The sequence below is a fragment of the Ambystoma mexicanum genome, chromosome 7q (assembly GCF_040938575.1).
Source record: "Ambystoma mexicanum isolate Mex_15411 chromosome 7q, UKY_AmexF1_1, whole genome shotgun sequence".
NCBI classification, from domain to species: Eukaryota; Metazoa; Chordata; class Amphibia; order Caudata; family Ambystomatidae; genus Ambystoma; species Ambystoma mexicanum.
In genome coordinates, this window is record NC_090941.1 from 404,337,064 (window position 1) to 404,363,717 (window position 26,654).

The window sequence follows — 26,654 nt, forward strand, 5'->3', positions numbered from 1 at the left end:
CTACTAAATGCATTACCCCCTTGCAAAATACAACATGAGAACAGTGCCATGTCACCCAACCCATCCCCAGCACCGCCACCCAACACACCATGGCATGTCATGCTATGTGAGAGCAAACAAAGTAATCCCGAAAACCTGACACAAGTGTCACAAAGTACAGTGTCCCTAATGGAAACTGTCCACACACAATATGCTCCCAGTAATGTTGAACTAACAACACACAAGACCAAATACTTACCAACAATACAATGCAGCTATACAAGCTCAAACATAACTAAAACATGACAGTACTAAGTTAAAGTAGTCGTAGTCTTACAACCTGAATATGCCACCACATCGCCCCCTTCCAACTGTAGTCTTGCAGGCTTCAAAACTTGTCTGTGTACTGCATACAACATGAACTCCATCTCCAAAGTAGACGGCCTTGTGAAGACATGAGGAATGAACCTGCAAATTTAGAGGGAGACATGGAAGCAGAAGCATACATAATTACAACATGCAGTGTACAATAAAACAACAATATACACAAGGAATGTCTACACAGTATTGCCTACAGACTGCCCACACAGCTCATGGGAGCCCAACATCACTGTGTACATCACTGTCACTTGGTCACACCCTTTGCAAGCCCATGGAAACGGGAAGCAGGAGGGGTGTGTATCTCACGAACCCAAGCATCAAACCCAAACTCAGGACAAGCCTGCATGTGCCCAGCCGGAATACAGTGGATGCCCACGAGAGCCACACAAGGCAACACACTGTCAAAAAATAATCACAAAAAAAATAAAAAATAAAATAAAAAATAATAAAAAATAAAACAATGGCCATTTGGGGGACAGTGCGGGGGGCACCCAGGAGGTCCGAGGACAGGGTGCGCACCAACAGCCGCCTGTGTGGATGTTGGGAATAAAAAACACCTCCATGGGCTCATGGCCTGCACGGCTATGCCAGTGTGGGAGAACTGCTGCTGTCGCTCTGAACACCCTCTGCTGCTGCCACAGGAGGTGGTGGTGCTATGGGAGGCAGCCCACGCAAAGCCCTGGTATGGTCCTCCATGGCAGCAAGCATGCAGGTGTGGAAGGTCTCGTTCTGGAGGATTATAGTGCGGAGATCCCCATGCAGCACCTGACGTGATGCCCGGATCTCCTCCCGAGTTGCCTGCATCTCAGCTGAGAGCGAACGTGTGAGCCGCTCCAGCTGCTGTTCTGTCCTCAAGTTAGTGGAAGTCTCAAGGTCAACAAGAGTCTCCCTGAAGTGATGGAGTTCTACCCTCAGGGCTTCCCTGTGGCCCTGGGACTCTATTGATATCGATTGGCGTAGAGTCTCCAGTGCTGCCGTCTGTCCCTGTTGGACGCCAACATGTCCTCCCTGTGTGATTGGCAAATGGAATCTGTTGCCTGCTGTAGTTGCTCCATCTTCCTTTCAGGGGGGACAATGGAAGTGGCCACCCTCTCCATTGCTTGAGCCATCATCTCAACTGATGCTGCCTGTTGGGTTGCCATACCGTACATGGATTGTTCCCATGCAGTATTGCCTGGTGGCGTACGGCCACCACGTCGGCGGGCACCACACCTGTTTGGGGCAAGGCGATCTGCACCTTGCTGTGCCGGCACAGCCTGAGGCTGCAGTACTGCATTCCCCCTCTGATCTGCTGGCCCAGGAACAGGATCAGATGTTGTGGAGAGTGACCCTGCACCCGTAACCACCAAAAGCTGACTAACCAACACTGACATCCCCATAGAGGGTTCTACCCCTGGTGCAGGTGGGTTGGACAGCACAGAACCCCTTCCAGAAACACTTACCTGCGACGCCACATAGGTCTCATCATCCGAATCAACACCTGAATAGAGGTCTTGGGAGGTGCACCCAGAGACACCCCTTGACAGAATCGTCTGCAGCAAGAGTGGGTTCTCACCCACCACCACACCACGTCCCCCACTGGTGGCCGGTTATGCCTCAGGTTCCTCCTGGGTCTGCACCATCTCCTCAACCTCAACAGCATCAAGTGTGTCATCCCCTGCAAAAACATGAAAGACAAAAAATGGAAACAGGCATTAGCACCATAGCACACAAATAGGCCTGACAAGCTACAGAACCAGTACATGATTTACACATGTCCCTCATGACTATAACCCTCCCATGCATGCACTGTCACAGAGTTGGAAGGGGAGCCAAAAGTCAGACACTGATGACACCAAGATGGAAGAGCAACACATTTGCTGCATGCTGGGTAGCACTGCCATCACGCATTGGCCTGTGAGTGGCATGTCCCATACACACAAATGACACATGCCATAACACAGATGGCATGTACCATAGCCATGGTACATTCCACAAGTACATCCATATGTCAGTGAATGAGTACTGTCACCCATCCATGTGAGAAGGACATGAAGAGATGAAAAATGCCACATAGTGTGAAAAGATATGCCATGTGCCACACACTGCAACACATCCAGTGTACACAAATACAGTGATTTCAGGGCCATGTACACATCAATGGTTGTGCACTTCAACATGACAGGAAACAACTAGGATGTTCCACATTCAAACAGGCTCAAAAACATCATGTGATCAGGACAATACTCATTCAGCCTGAATGGTCAAATCATTCAACTACCAAGGTGACACATGTGGGCCAATGTGGGGTTCTTCAATGACAGAAGCATGTCACATATGTCACAATAGGGCTGAGGAATGTGTTGCAAAAGTGGGAGAATTGAAACAATCAGCCTGAAAGAACACTGAAAAATGCAAACAATGTTGTTGCATGATGCCACCTCAAGGGCAACTGCCGTAATGTTGCGCTAAATTACTACTGTGGGAAGAAGGGATAGTGTCACACCCAAATTCAAGGCCGCAGAATGTTTTGGATGAAGCACATGGGTGACCCATACTACTCAGTCACACACACCCTCACCTGCCACTCAATCAGAACCCGTCACCCAAACAAGATAGACATGCATTACACACACACGCATGGGCACTCACCGGACAATGTGTCATAATCGGGTAGTTCTCCCACACCTCGGATCTGTTCCTCTGTGATGAAGGTCCCAGCAACAGACTCATGTTCAGTGAATTTGTTGTCCTCTTGTGGAGACCCACCGCCAGTCACCAGAGTAGCGGCATGACTTGAGGCCAGCTTGTTCTTTGCTCTGCGTTTCAGGTCGTTCCACCGCTTGTAGCAATCAACAGCTGAGCGCCTCACAAATCCAAGGGCACTTATGTGGTTGGCGATGGTCTGCCAGTGTGCCTTACGTTGACCAGGTGTGGTCTTGTACCCTGCAGTTACCACCATTTTGTGGCTATGTGCCAACACATAGCTCACAAGTGCATCAAGTTCTGAATCATTGAAGCAAGGGTTCCTTGAGGTACCGGAATGTGTAGCTGTCCCTAGGGTCTCAGCCTGTCGTGCCAGAGCACCCTTCTTCCTCTTTTTAGAAGGTGGAGCGGAGCCAGAGTGGCTAATGCCGCTCTGGTCAGTAGGGGCAGAATCACCGGTGGACTGGGTTGTTGGAGTGTGCGAATGCCCATTGACCATAGGACTTGGTGCAGGCATTGTCTGAAGTGTGATGTTGGCAGTGGGATCATCAGTATGATGGACCAGGACCGACACTGTCCTGGCTGGGAGAGTCAGAGCTGGGGCGGATGGAGCTGCATCTGCCCCTGCAGCCTCACCACCCTGCATACTTGGGGCAGCAGATGACAGCTGCCCCAAATCCACGTGGCTTGGTGACAACTTGCACTGCCACACGTGGCTTACACTTGCTGACATGGAAGTCAGCCAGGGAGTCATCCTGTGCCAGGTCAGGTGCCACAATGGGCTGGTCCAACAAGGGCCGAGCTGGGATGGTCTCAGCCACGTTTCCCTCAACCATGGGGGGGGGGCATGGGTGTCCCTGATTGGTCCTCCACACATGGGGGTATATGGGCACCCTGCAAATCCCGGCCACGTCCCCTACCACGCCCACCACGTCTACCTTTTGAAGGTCGGCCACCTTTGCCTCCCTCTCGCTTGGTCGCCTCCCAACCATGGCACTGATGTTGTTGTGCGTATGGGAGGAGCAGTAAACTATTGTCCTGGGCAATTGGGGGTCGAAGGGGTAGGGTACTAGATGGAATTTGTACCCTAGTGCTCTAAGAAGGCTGTCTGTGACCGCTGGGGGAAGATGACGGGTCACGCAAAGCACAGGCAGCCCAAAAAAAAAATAAACGTGCATGCAACCCCTCATAGAACACGTGCGTGGAAAAATGAACCCGCACTATGCTGTGGCACCCAGAAACACAAAAATAAGCATACGCGTGATACACGCAGCCTACAATGACCTCTGAAGGGGTACGCGACACACGGGACAAGCACAGTTGCTAAGTACATGCGGAACTCACCGTCTGCCTGGAAAAAGAACGTGAAAAATATGCGCGTGTGCGCGTTGGCAACACCCCCGCCAAAAGAAGAATTGTACTCTGGCTGAGGAGACAGGACAAAAGGAGAAGTGAACACTTCTTGAGGAAACAGGCCCAAAAAAAGTAGAAAAATGAAAGCTATCAGAGGTAACAGGGAGTACGAATTTGAAACACTGTGAAGTAATCGCGTGTGAACCGACAAGAAGTACAGAATCCACCCACTCGCACTCCACAAAAAGTACATACAAGGAAATGGCGTCCTACACGTACCTTTTAAACCGGCCCACATGTACACGTCACTTATGCGTGTACGCGCCCTTTCCTCCAATTACACGCGCTGACACTCGGACGTGCAGCTTTTCCACGTGTGCTCTGTCATCACGTGCTATGAGTGAAACACCCGCGCGCGTCACATCACAGACGCGCTTACACGCTAAGGGCCTTTGGTCCAATCAAATCACGTACGTGCGCTGACAGACTTACGCGCTAAGGGCCTTTCCTCGAATTACACGCTGACGTGCAAGATTTTCACGTGCCAAATCACTCCGTATCAAGCTGGCCACGCGTTCACACACGGAAGACCACGCTCCTGCCCAGAAGGCCAAATTACTGCCCCCCAGAGCCCCGAGCACGCTCCCACCTGCCATCTGCTGCTGCCTGATTGCCTGCTGCCCATGTGTCCTGCCATTTGCTGCCTGCATGTCAGCCAGGGGTGCTGTTGCTGTGACCTCCCCTGCTGGAACCGAAGACTCCCGACTGGGATTCCATCACTCCACAGCCCAGCCCCAGGACCCAGTTGCCCACCCACTCCTGCCTCTGGGGTTGTCATGTCCAGCACTACACCCATCTGGCGGCACTGGCAACCCCCAGCCAGAGAGGCAGTGGGCCACCAGCTTCACTGCCACCGAAGTTGGTGTCCTGGCGGAGCAAGTCCTGGGGCAGTATGATGCCCTCTTCGGAAGGTCGCGTGCTGACAAGGAAGGACAGACCAGGATCTGGACGGACATCGTGCCTGCCATCAACGCGGAGGGGGTGGCAGTCCGCGAATTCCATCATGTCAATAAGCGCTGGGAGGACTTCAGGTCCAGGACTCTCAACAAGGCCCGGCGCTTCTTGAAGGAAGCGGATGCTAAGGGGCGCGGGGCCACCTGTCGGAAGACCAAATGAGGGTCCTGGAACGTGTATGCCCAGGTTTATAGTCATAATGCCGACAACAAAAATGTCGACAGTCAAAATTTCGAAAAAAAAATGTCGAAAAAAAAAAATTTCGACTTTTTTTTTCAATGCATTTTTTTTATTTAAATGGGGGGGTTCCCCCCCCAACCCCCATTTTTTAATTTTTTTTTTAATTTTTCCCTTTTTTTTAACTCCCGAACCCCTAAAATAAATATATAATTAAAAAAAACGAAAGTCAACATTTTTTTTTTCGACATTTTTTTGTCGACATTTTTGTCTGTCGACATTTTTTTTCCAAATTATGACTGCCCACCGTATGCCCAGCACTCCATGTCCACGTCCTTGAGAGGCAGACCCGTTTGGAGTCGAGCGGTAAGTGTACATGCATATTGATTGGAAGATGTGAGTGTGGTGGTATGCCAGTAGTGTGCAGGTTGCACATGTGGTTTTGTAGGGCCAGGTATGGATGTGTATGTACAGGGCCGTGAGGCTGACACATGCGAGTCCTTTCATGTGTGAAACACATGGATGGTGTATTTGTGGGTAAGCATGCAGGCCAAATGCAGATGTGTGAGCACACATGTTTGAATGACTGTGTATGTCAGTTGTCAAGGTTGTGGTGTCACACATGGATGTTGGTTCCAGCTGCATGTATCTGCACTGTTTACATGTGCATGTATGTGTATCTGACAAGTGTGCAACTGTCTTGCAACATGGATGCATGTGAGACTGATATGTAGAAGACTGATTGCCAGATGTGACATGGATGCCCATCTCATCACTTCGACACTTGGTGGAGGTGTACACATGCATGTAAGTGTGGTGGCGTGTGTGCATGTCTAGTGCACTCCCTGTGTCTCATGTAGTGTCTGGCTCACCTTTGCCTGCTCATGCTGTTGTATGTGTATGGATGGTGCTAGCTGTTGCGATATGGCTCTGGAATAGCTCATGTGTGTGATTTGAAATGACATGTGCGTTGGGGATTGTGATGCCATGTCTGAGGTTTGACAATGACACTCGTGTGCAACTGTCATGTGTGTATGAGTCCATTGTACAGTGCCCTGATGCCTGTGTCCTATCTCTCTCTGTCTGCAGCGTCGACTGATGAAGAGGGCGGAGAGGGTGCTGCGGAGCACAGTGGCAGGGATCGCAGCGCCGGATCACGGGTTTGGCGGAAGGGTTATTGCCCATTCCCCAATCGGGCCCATTCGGGAATTCTTCATTCCCCATTGGGCCCAATGGGGAAAATGTGCGCTATTACCGCTGGTGGATTTCCCGCTGGCGGTAATCGCTCCGAAAACCGGCAATTTTGCCGCAGATTTCCCCCAGCTCACAGCTGGGGGAAATCCGCCAAAACCATGATCTGGCGGACCCTTAAATGCAGCGGTAATAGCGCTACCGCCACATTTAAGGGTTACCGCCAGACTCATGATGAGGCCCAGTGTTTTTATTTTGATTGACACTTTTTTTATTTTATTTTTCTGGAGATGGGGACTGATATTCCTGGAGCACACTCCAACGATGAAGAGATTAAGCTAACGACTATTCTGGGAAGCACTAAACACTTGCAGCACGAAGATGTTGAGTGGGTAGAGCAGCCATCTCCACCAAAGAAGTACCACTGCAAGAGCTTCATCCCATCTCTCTGCTGGCAGTACTTCAGAGTATCCAAATACACCTCTTTCAGAAGTGGAAAAGGTACAGTGCACCTTACGCGGCGCGGTGCGCAGAGGAGGATTGGCAACAGTAACAACCCAGAGATTGGGCAACACCCCTTGCAAAAACCACTTGATTCGCTGCCACTATGTAGACCAGAAATTCCAGAACAGGTTCATGAAGCAAGCTATCCCACTTCAGTATCCTGCTGTTAACACCATTTCCACTCCTGAAACATCCTGAGTCCACACAGGAAGCACCACCACCGCCAGCTACATCTTCCTCTATGCTTCTGCCATCTTCATTATCCCCTGCTGCTGATCATGGGAGTCCCTCCTCTGCTGCCACTGCTTTGGCCACTGCACGTCAGCGCAGATCTCCAGAAGGTGGTATTTACACCTGCAGAAGGTGTTTCATGTCAATAGCACTGACTTTAAAATGTTTTGAGGCAATTGAATATGCCTGGGGGTAGCACAGCAAAAATTGCCAGCAGTTTGTTTATTGTTGTCTACTCTCTTTTTAAGGACCATTTTTCCCTCTGTGCGTACATGCATTACAGGGCCTGCGGTAGCGGCCGTGTAGTTATGGTTAAGTGGCTTAACTCATAGAAAGAGCACTATTTGGGTGGCTTATTACTTTGACACCCCCAGACGAATTCTCACCAAATTTGCAAAAAAGGTATACAGCCCCCTCAGAATGATTCTGCAAAGTTTGGTGTGGTTTACTCCAGGAGATGACAAAGTTATATGGGTGTCCCAAAATCTATTAGACTCACTGGAATCAATGTTTTTGCTCGTGCCTACAGCCCAAACCGCTGGACGGATTTCTAATCCGTCCAGTAGTTTCGTTAAAAATGGCCAAAAGGAAGGTAAAAGAAAAATGTATGATATCTGGGTCTGGTCCACGGACTCATTTCCTGATTCGTACGCGTCCACTGATAATTAACGTGTATGTGGGATTTAAGATAGTAGGGCAATTGAAGATAGTGCTCCTTGATGTCTCCACCGCCTTTCACATGGTGAGCCATTCTATCCTCAATAAACGGTTACATGATACCTTTAGCATCATGGACCAGAAACTGGACTGACTGACCTGTTTTCCTCACTTACCACCAAGCAGCAACAGGGCTGTTTCTACTCCACCACCTCACTGTCTACCTGCAGAGTACCCTAGGGTTCTATCCTATGATTGTGGCTCATCAATATCTATTTTGTCCCTCTGGCTCACCTGATGTCCTTCTTCTTTTCCCATTTCCAGTGTTATGTTAACCCACAGCTTTCCTTAAACTTCCCTCAACTAATTTATTTTCCTCGTTTTGTATCCCTGATTGTTTGACCGCCATTGAGGCATTGTGTGTGGAAAAAATCTCTTTCTCAATGCCAGTAAGATGGACATCTTTCTTATTCTGACACCTGTGCCTGTTTTTCTCCTACCCTCTGGCTGCCCTCTTTGGTCTCTCTATTCGCACCATCCTGTGAGGCCAAAGGCCTTGTGATCATCTTTAAGTCCCCTGTCTCCTTTACTCCTTAAATGTTGCAGCTTTTAAAGAAAGACTACTTTCAGCTTCACCTTCTTGTAGGGATTCTACCATTCCTCACCTTCCCCCAGAAGCTCAAAGTCTCTAGTGCCCTGGTCCTCTATAGGCTGGACTACAGCCTCTTCCTTAACCTCCCCCTTTGTTGTCTATACCCCCTTTGGCAAATCTAGAATCGGGCTGCAAGGCTAATCCTTGGCCTCAAGTCCAGGGATCATATTGCTGCAGTCCTAAAATGTGTACATTGGCACCTGCCAGTTGCAGGGATTACATTCAAGATCCTCTGTATCATTGACAAGATGTTCTGAGGCCAGGGACTACAATATCTCCAACTTTGTCTCCCTAAATACTACCCTGCTAGAGCCCTCCAGTCTTCTAACTCCATTTCTGCTTGTCAAATGCTTTTTGAAACAGAGAGCAAGAGGCATGCATCAGTCTTTGGGCGGTGCCACTCTTCGGAACAGCATTTCTGTTCCTCTTATACTTCAGCTGGACTTCCTTAAGTCCGAGAAACTTCTAAAAACGCTGCTTTCCTCTTCCTGTATTACGTAATCCCTTCCCTTCTAACTAACCACTGCCACTGTGAGTGGTGGACTGGTCCCTCATGAACCTCACAGGTTCTGGGCCCCATATCTAGTTGACACCAGTATACCACCACCCCCCACCTCCTTCAGCACTACCATTGTGGGTCCACCACCTGGCGGTTGTGTATCCGACCCTTGGGACTCCTCTGCCTCAGGAGTTAGCCAGTGACCTCCCACCTTGGCATCCATTGGCACTTTCCTTCTGGGCTCCTATCAGCACTTGGCAATCCCTACTCCCCTTTCCATGTATGCACTTCTTTTACTGCACAATACATACATGCATGTATAGCAGTAGTGTGTACAATTTGTTTGGATAAGCTAGGGAAATGCAGATGCAAAATACTTCTAGAACATTCTTAAGTGGGAGTTGGTGTGTGGAAGTTTAATATGTTGATAGGGTTATATTTACCGTTTTCAGGACTTATTGGTGGATAGATGTGTGACTGTTTGAAAGCAGGCAAGGAGGGACTGTTACAAACATAACAGTAAAAAGGGTAGAAGGGCTGTCCTGTGTGATGGTGTGCACGTGCAATCTGGGTTATTTAATGATGCATGGCCTGGAGTAGGGACTGCAGAGGCCTCGGATAGTCATGAAGGTCCATGAATTATGGTCCTTATTGTATGCTAGAGAAAAGTATTTGGAACAGAACATTTTTTCTGTGTTTCTTTCTTTTTCTCTAGCATAAAACTGTCCATCATTTCTATTTGCATAGTATAAAATGCTTATGGGAATGTTGGAGAATCTTATTGAGTCTAACTACTTTACTGAAAAAGTAGACGGAGTCTATAAGCTTATTTTGTTATACTTCTATTTTTTAACTGTGAAAGGTGATTGCTAAAGGAACCTTATTTATTGAATTTTTTGATTTTGCATTGTATTTTTTATTTTTTTCATTTTTTGCAGGAGAGGCCAGGAAGTAAGATGGGTAAGGAAATAAGGGAAGGGACATCAACCACAGATATGGAGGGGTAGGTGGACAAGGAAACAATTTGGCCATGCATTAAATCTAAGGTAGGGGGCAGTGTTTCTCATGCACCTTGTGTCAGAATTCCGGGAGCCTGGTTCCGCGTTGACCCGTCGTGAAGAATATATTTCTTCCTACCAATGTGATTCTCAGGAGTACGAAAGGACAGTCTAAGAATCCAATTGATCGGAAGATGGTGTAGAGTCGTTGGGATCGTAGAGCTGAGCGGCCCGCAACTTCCCGGTAGATGATGGTTCCAGGTTCCAGCCAACGACTGCAGAATATTATACTGATTACAATCAAATACACCCCTTTCAAGAGAACACGTAACAAAATCTCAACAGACTAACCTGCAGAAAACGGTTTAACCAGAAGTGTTTCATGCAAGAATGTCCTCTATACTGGGGTACTCTGGAGACCAGAAGAAGAGAAAAGACAATCAGTACCAGAGAATGAGTGAAAGAAAAAATGGTAAGGAAAGGTAGGTTTCTTACCCTGGTTTCCCTGGAAGTGAACGTCCCTGGCCAAGTCCTTCTTCTTTCCTGTAGGAACAGTGTGATGGTATCTGCCCTCTGTTCGGTGGACCAAACAATCCAAGGTGTAAGAAGTCACTAGTCCAGCAACCACCTATTCCCGCCGGCACGAGGACGCCTAAAAGGTGCTCAGGAAGTCTCTAGTCCAGCACCAAGCCTATACCCGCCGGCACGAGGACGCCTACAGCACCCTGGGGAAGGACAGGGAAGGGATTGGAGGGGGAAAAGGAAGGAAGGAAAGAAAGAAGGTAAGAGGTCTCCCAAGCTTCGAGGTCCGATTTCGACAAAACCAAATCACTAGGCAAGAATAATCCATAAACAATCCGAGGTCAAGATACAAGAACAGGTAAGGATAATCCAAGAGCAATCCAGTAAACGTAATCCGAGATCAAACAAAACCACAAAATCCGAGCAAGAAAAAACCGCTGTCACTATTGGATCAGAAGCAGCGAGAAGTGGGCGCCAGATCATTAAGTACTTGAAGTACCGGCACCAAGATGGTCACGTGACCCAACACGTTTTCTATCACGTGGAAGATGCTGCGTCCACTGACGTAATCTCCATGGCAACTTCCACGTGAGGCGTCGGGAACTGCGTTCCCGACGCAAATGTGTTCCGTGCGTAGAGCGTGGATACCGCAAGCCCGCCTTCAGTATGGTGGTATAACGGGACAAAAGCTTTTGGTGAGGATGAGACACGTGAACCGCAGGGGTGATACAAGACCTGGAGCGTTTTCTGACACCTTGATTACAGCTTTGAAAGCACTTTGAAACTGTTCCCCCCTACAGAGTGGTGTGTTGCAGTATGTACAGAGTACTGTTGTCTTGGAAAGATATGGATCAACGGCCTCTTTTATGGTTTGCAATGTAGCTGGTGATATATTCTGCCCCAGAGAAGTAGCCTGCATCATGGCAGCATTGGCTGAGGAAGATGACGTAGATGAAGACAGCCTACTACTTCCTGAGAAAGGAACAGCCTTTCTCAGAGCATCCCTGTGGTTGGATTTGGTGTAGCGGTGCATGGAGGTTTTTATTATTGCAACTTAACTATAATATCCCTTTAACAAAGATTTTTCACTGAATTACAGGGCCTGCAGTAGCGGCTCCTTAGCTATGGTTGAGTTGCTCAACTCATAGAAAGAGCACTTTTTGGGCAGCTTAAAACTTTGCCACCCTGAACGAATCCTCACAAACTTTGCAAGAAAAGTATATGGCCCACTCAGAATGATTCTGTGATTTTTGGTGTGATTTTGACCGGGGGAGGCAAAATTATAGGGGGTCCCAAAATGTGTGGACATCCTCATAGATGCAATGGAAAACAAAATGTGTTTGCGCCTAAAGCCCAAAGCTCTGGACAGATTTTAACAACATTTGCACCAGGAAAGGTGGCTTGGTCCTGAAAGTGTACGTTTGTAAATTTGGTGCAAATCCGTCCAATGTTTTTTTTTTTTTTAAATGGCCAAAAAGTGGGTAAAGAAAAATGTGTGATATCTGGGTCTGGTCCACGGACTCATTTTCTGATTCAGGACTGCGGATACTCACTGGACCTATCAGGGGGCAGCGTGATGTCCATGGACATCATACACACCCGTTGATAGGATGGTGAAAAAAACGTGAGATGCGTCCTATTTTTTTAAACGTTGCCATGTTGGAACCGCGGCCGCCGTATGGAAAATATAGTTGGGGTTATTTGGTGGCAGGGTGGGCGAGTGGAATAAAGATGATATGGAGCTTTTTTATAGGTAAAAAAAGGACGTGCAGCTGTGTCCACTGTGAATTTTGGTGTCCACGGACAACATTTCGATGGCAGGGGGTTCAGGGCAAATTTTGTTTTGTGAAGGTGTATTGTAGGTACTTCTTATATGGTTTCATTCTATCATGGTCTTGCCACTGGCCACACACACTATATTAATATGTATGTTGTAACTATAGGCAATGTAGTGTTAGTATACAGCATTTGTAATATGGTGGAATGATATCATTCAAGTGTATTAGGCGTTTATCATTGTAGTACAATTGAGGATAGTATTTATGCAGTATGTATTTGTTAACACTTGGTATGGTTACTTACTTGCATACAGTAATAATGGAATCTGTGCTTCTTTTTCTGTGAAACAAACAGTATAATTTGTTAAGCAGGATAGTTTAAAAGCTTTAATTGCATACAATTTTATATATACATTTACTTTTTTTGACTCAATGTACTGTGTTTCGTACACCATTAGTGTGTGCTACACTGTTGTTGTATTGACATGAAGTAATCATTGGGAAAAAAAATCCATAAAGGATTACAAAAAATCTATAACAATTATGTGAGTCTAAGTGTGATAGCATGCTTGTTTGAAATGTGTTGTAATTAAGGGAATGTTTAAAGTAGTTAGATACCTGTTCCTATACTCTAACTATATTAGACTTTACAAGACTTTTTGCAGTAACAAGAATTGTGATGGCGTATTTGAAGTGTATTGCAATGAAGGGTATTTAGTTAGATACCTGTAGGCGTATTCAAACTATCGAGACTTTTAAAAGTACTATTTTGTATTATAGATGTAGTTACATACCTGTTGGCGTATTCTAGCTGTTTATTGTGCTAATGTTTAGTGAGTATATTTGTGTTGAAGGAATAAGGAATATTAAGTAGGCATTTGAAAGATTTGCTGGTAACCTATGTTTTGGAGTAACGGAGGTGTTGTTACATTCAAACACAGCACTTATTTTTTTGACAAATGCAGTATAGTGGCCTGAAGTGGTTGCGGCACCAGTGTGGTAAATCACACCTACTGTTTTGAAGGTTTTCTTGCCAAGTGATACTTGGCAGTGTGTAAAGCTAGTGAGCTAACAGTTACTTTTGGTACCATCAGCATTGTACCTTAGAAGCATTAGTATGACATGTTGACTATGTGAGTTTATTTGTATGCTGGAATGATTGTCTGAATTGCAAAAAGCACATAATGTTCCATGATTTGCAATCTGCAGAAGTTGGGGAAATGGAATGAATTAAAAATTTGGTATGGATACATATACAAATCATTAATTATGGAAGTGCTCTTGTGAACATGGTTGCAGAGAGTGCATGCATGTTTATAGGGATGTGTTTGGTTTCCAGTACTTGTAGTAAGTTATTGGGAATTCTTGTGGATCTTCCTGTGTATTTATGGCACATTTTAACATTCCTGCACAGCAGTCCAATTCTTGTCTTATACCTCAGACACTGTAAGTGATGTCAGGATTATTTCTGGCATTTCTATGAAGGGCAAGCATTTGCAAACACAACTGGTTTTAGCCGTTTAAGTAAATGTTGTGAACAATTGGTGGCAATTGGAAGAGAAGATTGATTGTTACATTTGCATAACAATGTACTTCAGTTGTGTTGCTGAATTGAAATGGGCCAGAGAGTTAGGTCTCTGCTTCCTTTGAAAGGCCTGCAGTTGTTTGTTGAGAAGGGATGTCTGTCTCTTTGTCTTCTGATGGGCATGTAGTTGAGGTTGTACTAGAAAGTTTTCTGGTTGTGTTATGTGATGGAGAAGCAGTTGGTCATTGTTTTTTCAGCGGTATTGTTGGGAGATCTGTTATAGGTTCTGTTTAAATTAGTTTTCTTTTTAAAGTTTTTTTAATGGCCAGGATACATATCTAGATTGGGGGTGTCCATTGCACGTAGCCTGTTGTATTCTAGGATGCAAGGAATGTCAGCGTTGACTTTGTTTGCATCAAATTTAACTAGGAATAGAACATTGAGTGTATGCAGAAGTGAAAGTGCTACGTAACTCATACCTTCTTTAAAGACTGTGCTGCCGATGTCTATCAATGCATGATCTAGGATTAGACCTTTAATATGTGAATAGTGACAGCACAGTGCTCCCCTCTGAAGCACCCCCTTGTGCATCCTCTTCTCGAGAAACCCACAGCTGATCCTTCCTGTCCGGCTAACTGTCACCCAATTTCCATCACTCCTTTTCTGGGCAAACCTCTGGAAAAGCTGCCCATCTCCCAGTTTAACCTTCATTCGGATTCTGTTGGCTGTCTCCATTACCACCAGTCTGGCTTCAGAGCTTCCAAAAGCACGGAAACTGCTCTCCTGAACATCCATGAAAATCTGGTCTCCAACCTTGACTCTAACAGTCCCTCTGTCCTCATCCTACTCAAACTCTCTTCTGCCTTTGACACGGTCAACCATACCATCCTGCTCAATCGTCTCCATGATAACCTGGGTATCACCGATCAGACTCTGACCTGGCTGACCAATTACCTCTCTGATTGACCCTCCAAGTCATACCGGGGTCCTTCCTAATATATATCTCCATTTCTATCTGTGGTGTTCCCCAGGGGTCTAACGTCTCGCCCTGGCTTTTCAACCAATACCTGGCAACTCTCACCCACTGCATTGCCATTTTCTGCTCAAATTTCCAGTGCTATGCTCACGACACCCAACTCATATTCAGGCTGCCCTCAGCCACATCCTCTCCCTCTCTCATCTCTGACTGCCTTACTGCCATTCAAGATTGGTGTTCCGCCAATGATCTTTGTCTGAATGCCAGCAAGACTGAGATCCTCCTCATTGGCACACCTGCTCCATCCTTTTCCCTCACTCTCTGGCCGGCCTGTCTTGGCCCTCCTCCTACCTCCACCTGCGAGTCTAAAAACCTCTGGGTCATCTTTGATTCCACACTTTCTTTCACCCACATCTCTGATGTCTCTAAAAAGTCAAACTTCCTACTGCACCTCCTCAGAGGTACTCTGCCCTTCCTCTCATTCCACCAAGAAGCTTGCTGTCTCCCAAGCTCTGGTGCTCTCTAGGTTGGACTATTGTAACAGCCTCTTTCTAAACCTTCCTGCCTCTACTCTCCACCTTCTGCAACTAAGCCAGAACAGGACTGCGAGACTTGCCCTTGGCCTCAAGCCCAGGGATTGTATCTCTCCAGCTCTGAAATCTCTTCATTGGCTCCCAGTGGATGCAAGGATTAAATTCAAAAACATTTGCATTGTGGCTTTCTGGGGCCTGGGTCCAAAATACCTTCAGCTATCCCTCTGCAAATACCTCCCCTCTCGAGCTCTTTGCTCCTCTACCTCTAACTCCCACAGTGTCAGTCATTTTTCAAAGAAATGAGCTGGGGGTAGATCTCTGTCTTCGGCTGGGGCCTCCCTCTAGAACAGCCTCCCTGCCACTCTTAAACTTGAGGAGAACCATCTCTGGTTGCGGAAGCACCTCAAGATCTTCCTCTTTGCTTCTGCCTTTGCCCCTCCGTCACCTGCTGAACTGTTCCCTCCTGGCACCGTGCACCTGGCAATCCTTTGTTCTCCAGGCCCAGGTTTCCTGCTTACCCTGCCACCCACCCGCACTGCCTCCAGGCCACCCCTTGCACTGGGGTCTGTATCTGTACCCATGCAGTGCCCCCACCCCTTTTTGTTTTTCTTCCTGCACTTATCTGACCTACCCGGTCTGCTGCCTTAAACCCAGCACTTGCCACTTGCTGGCTGCACTACCACTTTTTGTTGCTTTGATTATTTATTTATTTATTATTTACTTTGTTCTCCTTTTGCCATGCACGTTTCACCTCTCCCCCCTTCCCTGCACTTTTTCCCTCCAACTCCCCCATGCACTTTCACGTTCTCAATGTCACTGGGCCTAGTAAGATTGTTGTTTTGTTCTCCCCTGCTCCCCTCCCTTGCCTTGTCGCACTCTGATACACTTGTGTATGAGCGTGATAGAAATAAAATATCAATCAATCAATCATATGCAAGAGAGAGAATTGTTCTCTATATAAGTGCATGTCTTTGAAAAGAAGGAAACGTGCTATTTTGCGGGCCATTTGTTTAACTTCTGCAAGTTTGTCAAAGCAGATTTTGACAAACTGAATGTTGTTGTCATGAGGATATGTTTCAAGGTTACAATTTAGAATTAGTCTGTAGTTTAGACACAGAGTTAATACTTTGTCTAATCCAGCTGTTTGGAGATACATTTATTATAGGCTATTTAATCGTGCTGTTACTTGTTGACACATAGGGAGTGTCATATCGTGCACTTCTAGTTTGTCTGTGGGGCTAATATGCAGTATGGGTTGCATTTCTTTTTTAACATTGTCTCGTTGAATTGACTACAGCTTGCAAGGGTTGGCATTAAGGACATGCATTTTATATGTTGTTGAGCAGGAGCAGATGGGTTTTGCAAATATAGTTCATGGATTAATCTACTATTTAAGATGGATTTTGCATCTTTAGTGAGCAGACTAATTCTAATGCTTTTTAAAATGTTAGCATAAATCAGGTCTGCAGACAGACAGATGTTTTGAGTTAGTTATCTGTGATGAAAATGTCACCAGAAATTTAGATTTTCAATGCTGCTGAGTGTGTTACGGCATTTTTTGTGTCCTAATGTCCTAATGTTTTGAAAATAGGTTGACCTTTTACTGGTTTTAACTGTAGGAGGTCTACGAAAACAATAACGTGTTTTCATCCAAAGAGTTTTTTTAGGACTTCTTGCTTTCTGAGGTGATTTATAGACAATATCAGGTTAGAAACCATGCTTACTTCATCTATCAGGAGCACATTTATTTTTTCCAGAATTCTGGATACTTAAGTAGCAGCTTCTGCTGATAATTTGCAGTACTCTAATTTGTTTTGGTGTACTACTGGAGGAGCAGTAGTCGGTGTAAAGGTACACCTCCTATGCTGTTGGCAGTTAATCCTGTGGGGGCTGTTACAACAGCTGAAAGGTTGTTGTTTGTTAAGTTTTTTAGAAATTTGCTGATTATTTTAATTGAGAACATTTTACCAGAACCAGCTTCATCACTTAGATACAGGAGCAGAGGTTTATATTTTTTACAGCTATACATTTTAGTTTCATGTTTAAAACCATGTTCAATTTCTTCAGTGACTTCCTGATAAATGGTGAGTTGTTCATCATTTAGCTGTGATTTCATCACTAACAAGTTTTCTTCAGATTGTTTAGATTGATTAGATTGATACTTAGTATTTTCTTGGTATTCTCTACCTCAGTCATGGATATTTCTGCTTCATTTCGAACGACTGGTTCTTGATATGATACAATATGATTATTTATAACGCGCTTAATGCCAAGAGGTTTCTAAGAGTGGTTTCTAACTGAATATTGACTGCCCTCTGGAGTGTCTTTATCTAAGTGACCTTCAATGTCTTCCTCTTGTTGGCGTTCAATGTCCAACATTTCTTTGTATTGCTTGAAATTGACATTTCTTATGCTGCTTTCTTTTGCTTTGAATGCAGCTTCAAATGAGTCATAGTTACCTAATAATTCTTCTTCTATTCTCCAAGCTTTAAAAGTTGCATTAGGGCCGAGTAATATAGATCTCATTGTTGTAGAGATTTAAATAGCGTTATATGATTAATTATGCTGGGTTTGGTGGGTTTCTTTAGGCTTCCTTCCCAAGTTGAGACTGAATGTTTGCCAGTTTTCTCATTTGGTACAACATTGTTTTTGTCAGAGTAGTTTTGGGCTATGTTTTCCAAAGCAGTGCTTCAGTTTGGGTAGTATGTGCCAATTAAATTGTTTTATAAAATGTCCTGGGGGTTGGAATCATGTGTGGCTATTCTAACTCTTGGTAGGATTTGAGTTTTCTTTTTCAAAATGAAGATGTACCAAGGTTTAGTCAGACAATGGGCCTCATTACAAGTCTGGTGGTAACTGTGCCGGAAATTCCGGCAGGTTACCGCCGGACTCGTATTACCATTTGCCTCCATGATTGCCGGAATCACCGGGGCATTACAAACCTGGTGACCCGGTAATTCCGGAGGTAGAAATCGGTAAATCCCCATTCCCATGGAGTCCCATAGAACTCCATGGGGATGGGGACCATGGAAACATCGGTTACGTCTATGACAGAGACAGTGTTTCCAGGTCCACCTGCAGGCGGGTGGTGTTAAACCCGCCAGGTCAAACCTGGGGGGAGTGACACCTCCCGCCTGCAGGACTCTTAATCAGCCGGTCCAGAAAGAACGGTGGTGACGGATTTACCACCACCGTTCTTTCCGGACCGGCAGGGTCGTAATGAGGCCCAATGTGCTCAGATTTGCCATATAAGCAAAAACATTCTGCAGCTTTGTAGCACCCTGATTCTCTATGGGAGAGCATTTGTATACCGAAACTTTACCATTTTTGTGATTGTGTTTTGTCAGATGATATGTCATCCAAGAGGTCTTTTATCTCTGTCTTCTCAGCTTTTTTCAGTTGTAAACATTTTCTGACAGGGTTTTGTCAGATGAAATGTCATCCCAAAGGTTGTTTAGCTTACTCTTCTCAGCTTTGACATATATTGCAACTGCAGTAGAATTGTCTGCAATGTATTGTATGTCTATGTTTGCATTCCAAAAGAGGGCAATGATTTCATTATAATCATGGATGTAGTTGGATGATTCATCCTTTTTAATGTTGTATGTGTTGTCAAGGTATTTCCCTTTTACACTTAAGACATCACGTTATTTACTTCTCCTTTTTTGAAAAACGGTGTAGGGAAGCCAAAGTGGCATTTGGTTTACTGGTTACCTTTATTTTCATATCTTCATCGCCAGTATTTGCCAAACTTATGGAAGTGTACAATTTGTGTACATAGGTCACATGTGTGGTTTATGAATAGATGTCGCAGGTACTGTGTTTTTCAATTAGCTGAAAAAAGTGACATCACTATCATGGCCAGATTTGGGAGCATCTTTTATCCACAAATGCATGTGGATATGTGGTGCTCCTCTGGATTGATATTCTTTTCTCCAAAAGAAGCGTTGCACTTCTCCGAGCAGAGGCACAGTTTTATTGCAGATGAATTGCAGCATGACAATGAAGTGATGTTGAAAGTACCTTAATACATTGACAGGGTCAAGAGAATAGAGTTTTCCTAGTGTTTTTATAACATCTTTATTTTGGTTTGCAGTGCGTAAGAAGTTGTGCAAGTCATCCCATGCATAATCTGCACAACTTAAAGTAACAAACCATGTGGGTGGACCTAAATTCCTTAGCATACAATGTACATAAGCGTGACATCAGAACCAGTATTGATTTGTACCATGCATGTTTGCCAAGAAATTTGTGATACTTGACTGCAAAATTTCCTTTGTCTTTTATCTTTTGAAGCAGTTGGGTAGCGGACATTTAAATAAAATTAAAGCCTGTTTTTAATGTGTGAAACTCCATAACATAGAGATGCTAGTTCACTTTCAAGCAGGAGGTTGAAAATGTATTGTACATTGTGTCTGAATCTGGGGTCTTCAGAATACATTCGTAAAGAGCGATATTCTGATGCACTAATTTGTGTGGAACTTTCATCACATCCTCCTCCTCTTCCTGTAGGAAAGAATAGGGGAAAAGAATGTGATCCTACACTTTTTTCCCATACGCTCTTTGGGGATCGTTTGGCTTGGTGCATTTGATATGTTTCTAATGCATTTTCAAGGTGTCTTTGGAGTGTAGTGGGCGAATTGTATACTGGTCTAAAATGTTGGCTGCTGTAACAGGATCTACACATTAAAATTGACCGGTTGCTGGTACATCTTAAATTATTTGGGTGATTTCGCTTAGATTTTCCTCTATGTTTACATCTTTGTAGTATTCATTGTTTTCTTTCAGAAATTGTAGTGCTTGTCGAACTTTGTTTAAGTCAACTAGTTGTTGCCATTTCTTTGGTCTTTTGTTGATACATCATTAACTAGTACAATGAAAGATTGATCTATTGGCCATTGTACTCCTAGAGTTTCTACATTTCTTTATGATCTAATGGCAAATATACTACTTTGCCATGGATGCCTTTTAGTAACTCAGACAGAGGCAATTTGGCTGTTTTCGGTTGCGGATGTATTATAGCTAGAAATGGGTGTATTGTTTGGATTATAATGCTCTTATAAGATTTAAGTTGTTGGAGAACTTTTGGAAGTGGGAATATTTCTACGTTATTAGTGATAGCACATGATGGCATTTGGTTATTGTCAAAATGTGTATTGCAGTATGTTCAAACTATTGAGGGGTCAGTTATTTTGTATTTATTTTCTGCAGTTACATCTAAAGCTAATTGGAACCATTGGGATTTTGATGTGGTGGAAGGTGCTTTTGCAATTAATGTCTTTGGAGTCCAGTGTGGCTGCGCACTGGACAAGAGTCCATGGTGTTTAAAGTTTTCATTTTAGATTTGTCTGTTAGTTTCACATAGTGATTGAGGAATTCTCGTAAAGATGTAAAGGATTGTTGGCGTATATTACACATTGAGTTGCATGTTCATGTATACACTGGAAGGTTTTGTAAGGTAGGAGGAGTTGTTGGTAAATAGAGTTAATCAAGTTGTTTTACGAGTGGCGATATGAAAGTCTGTTAACTATGTTTTTAAAACAGTTGGAGTATGAGTAGTGCTGTTGGGCAAATTAGAAGGAACAGGGCAAAAATGGGTGTGAAAAAAAGATGCATATTTAGGTTATTTTTGTGCTGCTGATTTTAATAGAAGTGCTGTGCTTATGGTGTAATGTATGTGTAATATGTTGCAGTGTTTTTAAAGAATATGAAAATGTGGCCTAGTTGTAATGTAATTGCGTGTTGTTGATGTAGCAGTGTTTGGTGCGTTATAGTAGAAGTTCGGAAAGTGGAGTACTTTGGTGGTATACACATACATGTGAGCAGGTGGAGAATGGTGGCAGTGTAAGGGATGCAATGAGTGAGGTTGGAATGTGTGAGATTTATATGGAATGAAAAATGGAAAATGCTGACCGTTTAAAATATTTACTTTTTATGTGCATTTTCATGAAAGTTAAAACATGCAAATGTTTTTTGCAGCAGCACTGTGTGTAACATTTTTGTAAAAGAAAAAAAAAGCAGATGGAAAAGATGTGTAGTGCATTTTTAAGTGGCAGTTGGTGTGTGGAGGTTTAATATGTTGGCAGTACATGCATACTGACCAACATGATCCATTACAATATGTAGGGGCTTATGAAGTTTTGTTTTTTTCTTTGTATTTTGGGAGCTCTAGTTGCACTTTTTCAATTAGAAAATGTAGACTACAAGTCATAGAATACATATAAGAAAATAGGACTGGATGGATTGGAATGGTTTCTGTTGGCACTGTGAGTATATTAAACTTTAAACTTTGCACACTATGTGGCACTTATTTATTTATTTATTCACGTTTGTTGAGCGCACAGTAGCCCAGAGGCATTGTGGCGCTTGTTACAGAAGGTGATCATGCTTAGGTAAATACAGAGAATGATCATTGCTTAGTTACATAGACAGAAGATATCGATATAACACTGTTGCACAAATGTTTGCATCTGCTTTTTCTTTGTTTTGCAAAGAAGTTACACAAAGCGCTGATGTAAATGTATATATGCATTTATTAACTTTCATCAAAATGTTCCTAAAAAGAAATATTTGTAAATGTGCAGCATTTTCCATTTTTCATTTTATATAAATGTGACAGATTTGAATCTTGTAGTGCAGGCCTGGTTATTTTTTTTGCATTCTGGGACTTGTAGTCCGAGTTGTATAATGGGAGGAGTGGCATTACAAGTCACAGAATGCAAAGAAAGAAAACAAGCCTTTATAAGCAGCCATAGTTTGAAAAGGGGCATGTTGGCAAGTATGCATGTACTACCAACATATTAAACTGGCACACACCAAGTGCCACTTTAAAATGGTCAACACATCTTTTCTATCTGCTTTTCTTTTCTTATAGAAATGCATATTTGTATTTTTTTAAATTTCATGAAAATGCTGGTAAAAGAAACATTTTTAATGCACAACATTGTAAATAACTGTCACTTGGTGTGAGCAGGTGCTGAATGCTGCAATACATGGTATTTTCTAGAGTGGTTAAAAATAGAATATGCTTATTGAGAAGCCTGTTACAGGGTAGGTGGCAGGAATTCTTTACATATTCATTTGTGAAAGAGTTGAAAATAATATCTTTAAAATATAAGCATACCTGTACTATGTTTTGTTAGATGCAGATGTTGTTCAATCTGCAAATAGAAATCTTGGAGAGTTATACAATAGTTGTTGATACAGGAGATATGTACTCTCAGAGTTCAAGTGTTCATCTGAAGTGTGGAACTCAGATGACAGTGTTAGGTGTAGAGTTTTTGGATGTGATTGGTGGATGGTTGTGTGACTGTTTGAAAGCAGACAATGAGGGAGTGTTAGAAACATGAACATAGAAAGGTTAAAAAAGGGCTGACCTGTGCTATGGTGTCCGCTATCACTGCAGTAGTCCACATGCCATCTGGGTCTTTTAAGGATGCCTGGCATGGAAAGGGGACTGCAGGCAATTGTGGATGTCCACAGACATTGGGGATCAGCCAATCAGGTTTCCCGGGTGTGGTACAGAGGAAGAGAGAGTTTCAGGAGTTTTGTTTGGTGAGTGCTCAGAAGATGGCTATAGCTATGTCTTTGAGGAAGCAGAGTCTATGGATTATGGAGAGACTCTTGGATCCATTGGCGAAGGTGTATTCTCAGCACTGTGGATGGTCTAACAATCTTGGATTTGATGAATTTCAAGTTTAATGGTATGGAGTTTGAGAAATGAAGTGGGCGGAATTCCTCTCGTTTTGTGAGAACATGGTTAACTTGAAACATCCGGGCATCATTGTAGTACACTGTGGAGGCAACAGTGTGGGCTATGTTACCAGAATTTCATTACAATTTGCAATGAAGAATACATCTGGAAAGTTGATGGAATTGTTTCCACATTCCAAAATTATTTTTCACGATAGCTCAGAAACAAATGAGGATGCCTTTGAGTTTATTTTGTCCACAAATTGAGAAAGCAAGGCGCAATGTGAATAAAGTTTATGTGCTTTTTTGCGTTGGGATGACATCTTTCCATAATGAAAATATTACTTTTGATATTGTCAACATCTTTCAAAGAGATGGCAGAATAGCAACTGATTATCTTTCAAAGAGATGGAGTGCGCAATCAGATGTGGGCAATCTGACCTTTCTTGAAAAACGTTCAAAATGCATTGAAGCAGTTTTTGTAAACACATACAATATGGATTCAAGTATTTTTTTAGTAATTGCATTAAAGAAAAAGGAAAAAGCGAAAAAGCAAAAAAAATTAGAAGTACTTTTTGTTTGGAAGGAAAAAGAAGAAAAAATAATAAAGTTCTGTAGATATTTTCTTATTTTAGTACATAAAATGAAATAACCCAAAAAAGTCAAAAAGAAAAAAAAAAGGTTCTTCGGACCACCACGCTGTCTGCGGACTATGCAGGCTGCAAAGGGCCATGTGATTTTTTTTGTCAGTTCTATTTTTTAACTGTGAATGATGGCTCCTAAAGAAACAGTTTTTTTTTGTGTTTTGTGATTTTTCAGTTTTTTTCAGGTAAGGTAAGGAGGGAAGGGAGGGAAGGGGCACCAACCACAGAGATGGACAGGCAGGTGAACAGAGGAAGATGTTGGGCTGGCCTTAAATGTAAAGTCAGGCAGTGGTTCTCATGCTCAAAAGCACTATGAAACTGCTCTCCTATGCAGATTGGTGAGTTGCAGTACTAACATAGTACCGTGACCCTACAAAGCTAAGGGTCCACAGCGTTCTGTCAGGCCTGTGAGGTGGCCGCTGTGATCCTCTGCACGGTCAAGGAAGATGGGGGTAGAGGATGTCAACCAGAGTCTCCCTCAAAAAGGAACCACCTTTTTCAGAGCACTGAGGTGGTTGGATGTGGTGTGGTAGCGCATGGGGGTGGTCCTGTAGGAGTACAGCCCAGGTTTTCCATGACTGAGTACATTTTTGCACTCAGTGCATCAAACCTTAGCTGACCGAGCCATTGGTACACCCTCAATGGTGGTGAAAAACCGCCACAGCCAGGACTCAATCCGAGCGCTGGAGGTAGGCACTTCCACATCTATGTCTTCCACTTCCTCCTCTTCTGCATTCTCACGACTGTTGCTCTTTCCAGACACTCCAGATGGTGATGTGGTGGTGGTGGTGTCTGTGGTGGAGTAATGGCCATGACAGATGCCATTGGAGTAGGTTTCTGAAATTCTGAAAAGCAGGTCTTCTCCTGATGCTCTCTCCTGGATAGTCAGATTGGGAATGAGCAAAAGTAATGGGTGGGTCTCTTCAGAGGAACTGTCCGTGGACCGCGTACTGTCCGCAGGCTACCAAGTTGAAAATATTTGTAAAAAGTAGACAAATCATATAAGAATGGGTCTGGGAGCTCTGGAATGGTAAACCCCTAACTTGAACCACCCTAGATTGGCAGAAAATGCAGTTTTAAACTGTCAGGCTGTCATGCTGCATGGGTGCAGTCACATGATGGTGACCAGGGGCATCTGTGGCACTGGCGGCCATCCACGGACACCCATTGGGCGAGAGACACAGTGTGCATGCACGTAAGTGTCCATAGAATAGGCACGCTGTCTGCGAACTAATTAAAAGTGCGTCATGCAAGAACGAACATGCCCGGATACAGTGTGCTGCCTGCAGACACCCCCATTTTGAGAGCGAACACCCGGGACAGTCGTACGGTCTGTGGACTATTAATTGGGGTTTAAAAAATAAAATAAAAAGTAAGACAGAACAATATAGAAGTTATTTTTTTGTTCACTGAAAAGTCATAATATTAAAATTCAAAAGGTGCTATATATCTAGATGTTAACCTTGTTGTTCTTAAAGTACTTTCTTTAGGGTTTGGTCTCTGCTCATGGTGCACATACACGGGGCCATAAGCAGGTCTTAGACACACAATTCATTTGTTTACATGAAGATAAACTTTAATGTTATTGTCATTTTCTGATGTTGTTTCTTCCTTACATTAGTTTCCTTGTAAGTGCCTCTGATTTGTATTCATTGTGGGTCTTCATATGTATTGTTTGTACTAACACAAGTATGTAATAAGTCTTGATTGTTAGTTATGTATTCCCTGTTTAACATTACTCAAAACTCTGATAGACTTTTGGTTACAACTTTTTTTCTCAGCATACATATCATTTTAATATTTCTATATAGTTCTCCGGCAACGCAACGCTGCACACCCTCCAAGGTCTGATAACAGTATAGTTTTAGGAAAAATAGCAACTGATTATATATGTGGTGAAAGAGGACGCAGCAATACCTGCCTGTAAGCAAAGTGAGGGTCCCACTTGATCTCACTGTGCCCACGAAAATAGAAGAGCCCAGCATTGCCTGTTTCCGAGTAGGAAATTGATATATATAAATATATATATATATATATATATATATACATATATATATATATATATATATATCAATAAAACAGGGGTTCCAAGTAGTGTCTGTTTTTGAGTAAGAAAAGGGACCACTCTGTGACTATGAAGTATAATAAAATGGTCACGTCAAGCAGTACCTATCTCTGAGTACATCTCTTTCACAGAGAACGAACCTTGACCATTAAGATGCAATGGCTGAGGGTGAAAGGAATAGCAGAAGGTATGGTTTGTCCAGCAATTCCCTTATTCCAGAAAGCTCACAGAAAACAGGCGTAGGTATATCCTACTTCGGAGTCAAAGATCCTGCCCAACAGAAACCTAAAGCCTATTTTCTTAGAAAGAAAATATTTTCTGATATGGAGGGATGAGCATGCCTGAATGCATATTTCTCCGAATCCGGTGACCCAAACGGCCAAGGAGTATCCTAAGAGGGAAGAGCAACATATTTACAATTCATCATCATCGTGTAATCTTTATTCGACATTAGTCTTTGGGTAAGTACAAAGTAGAATAATCATATTAAATACATCATTCGCAATATAGATACAATCATAAGTATATACATAGTTATTAAACAATGAGGGAAACAAAAATGTAAAACTGAGTCAATAACCTTCCGTATGATACCATT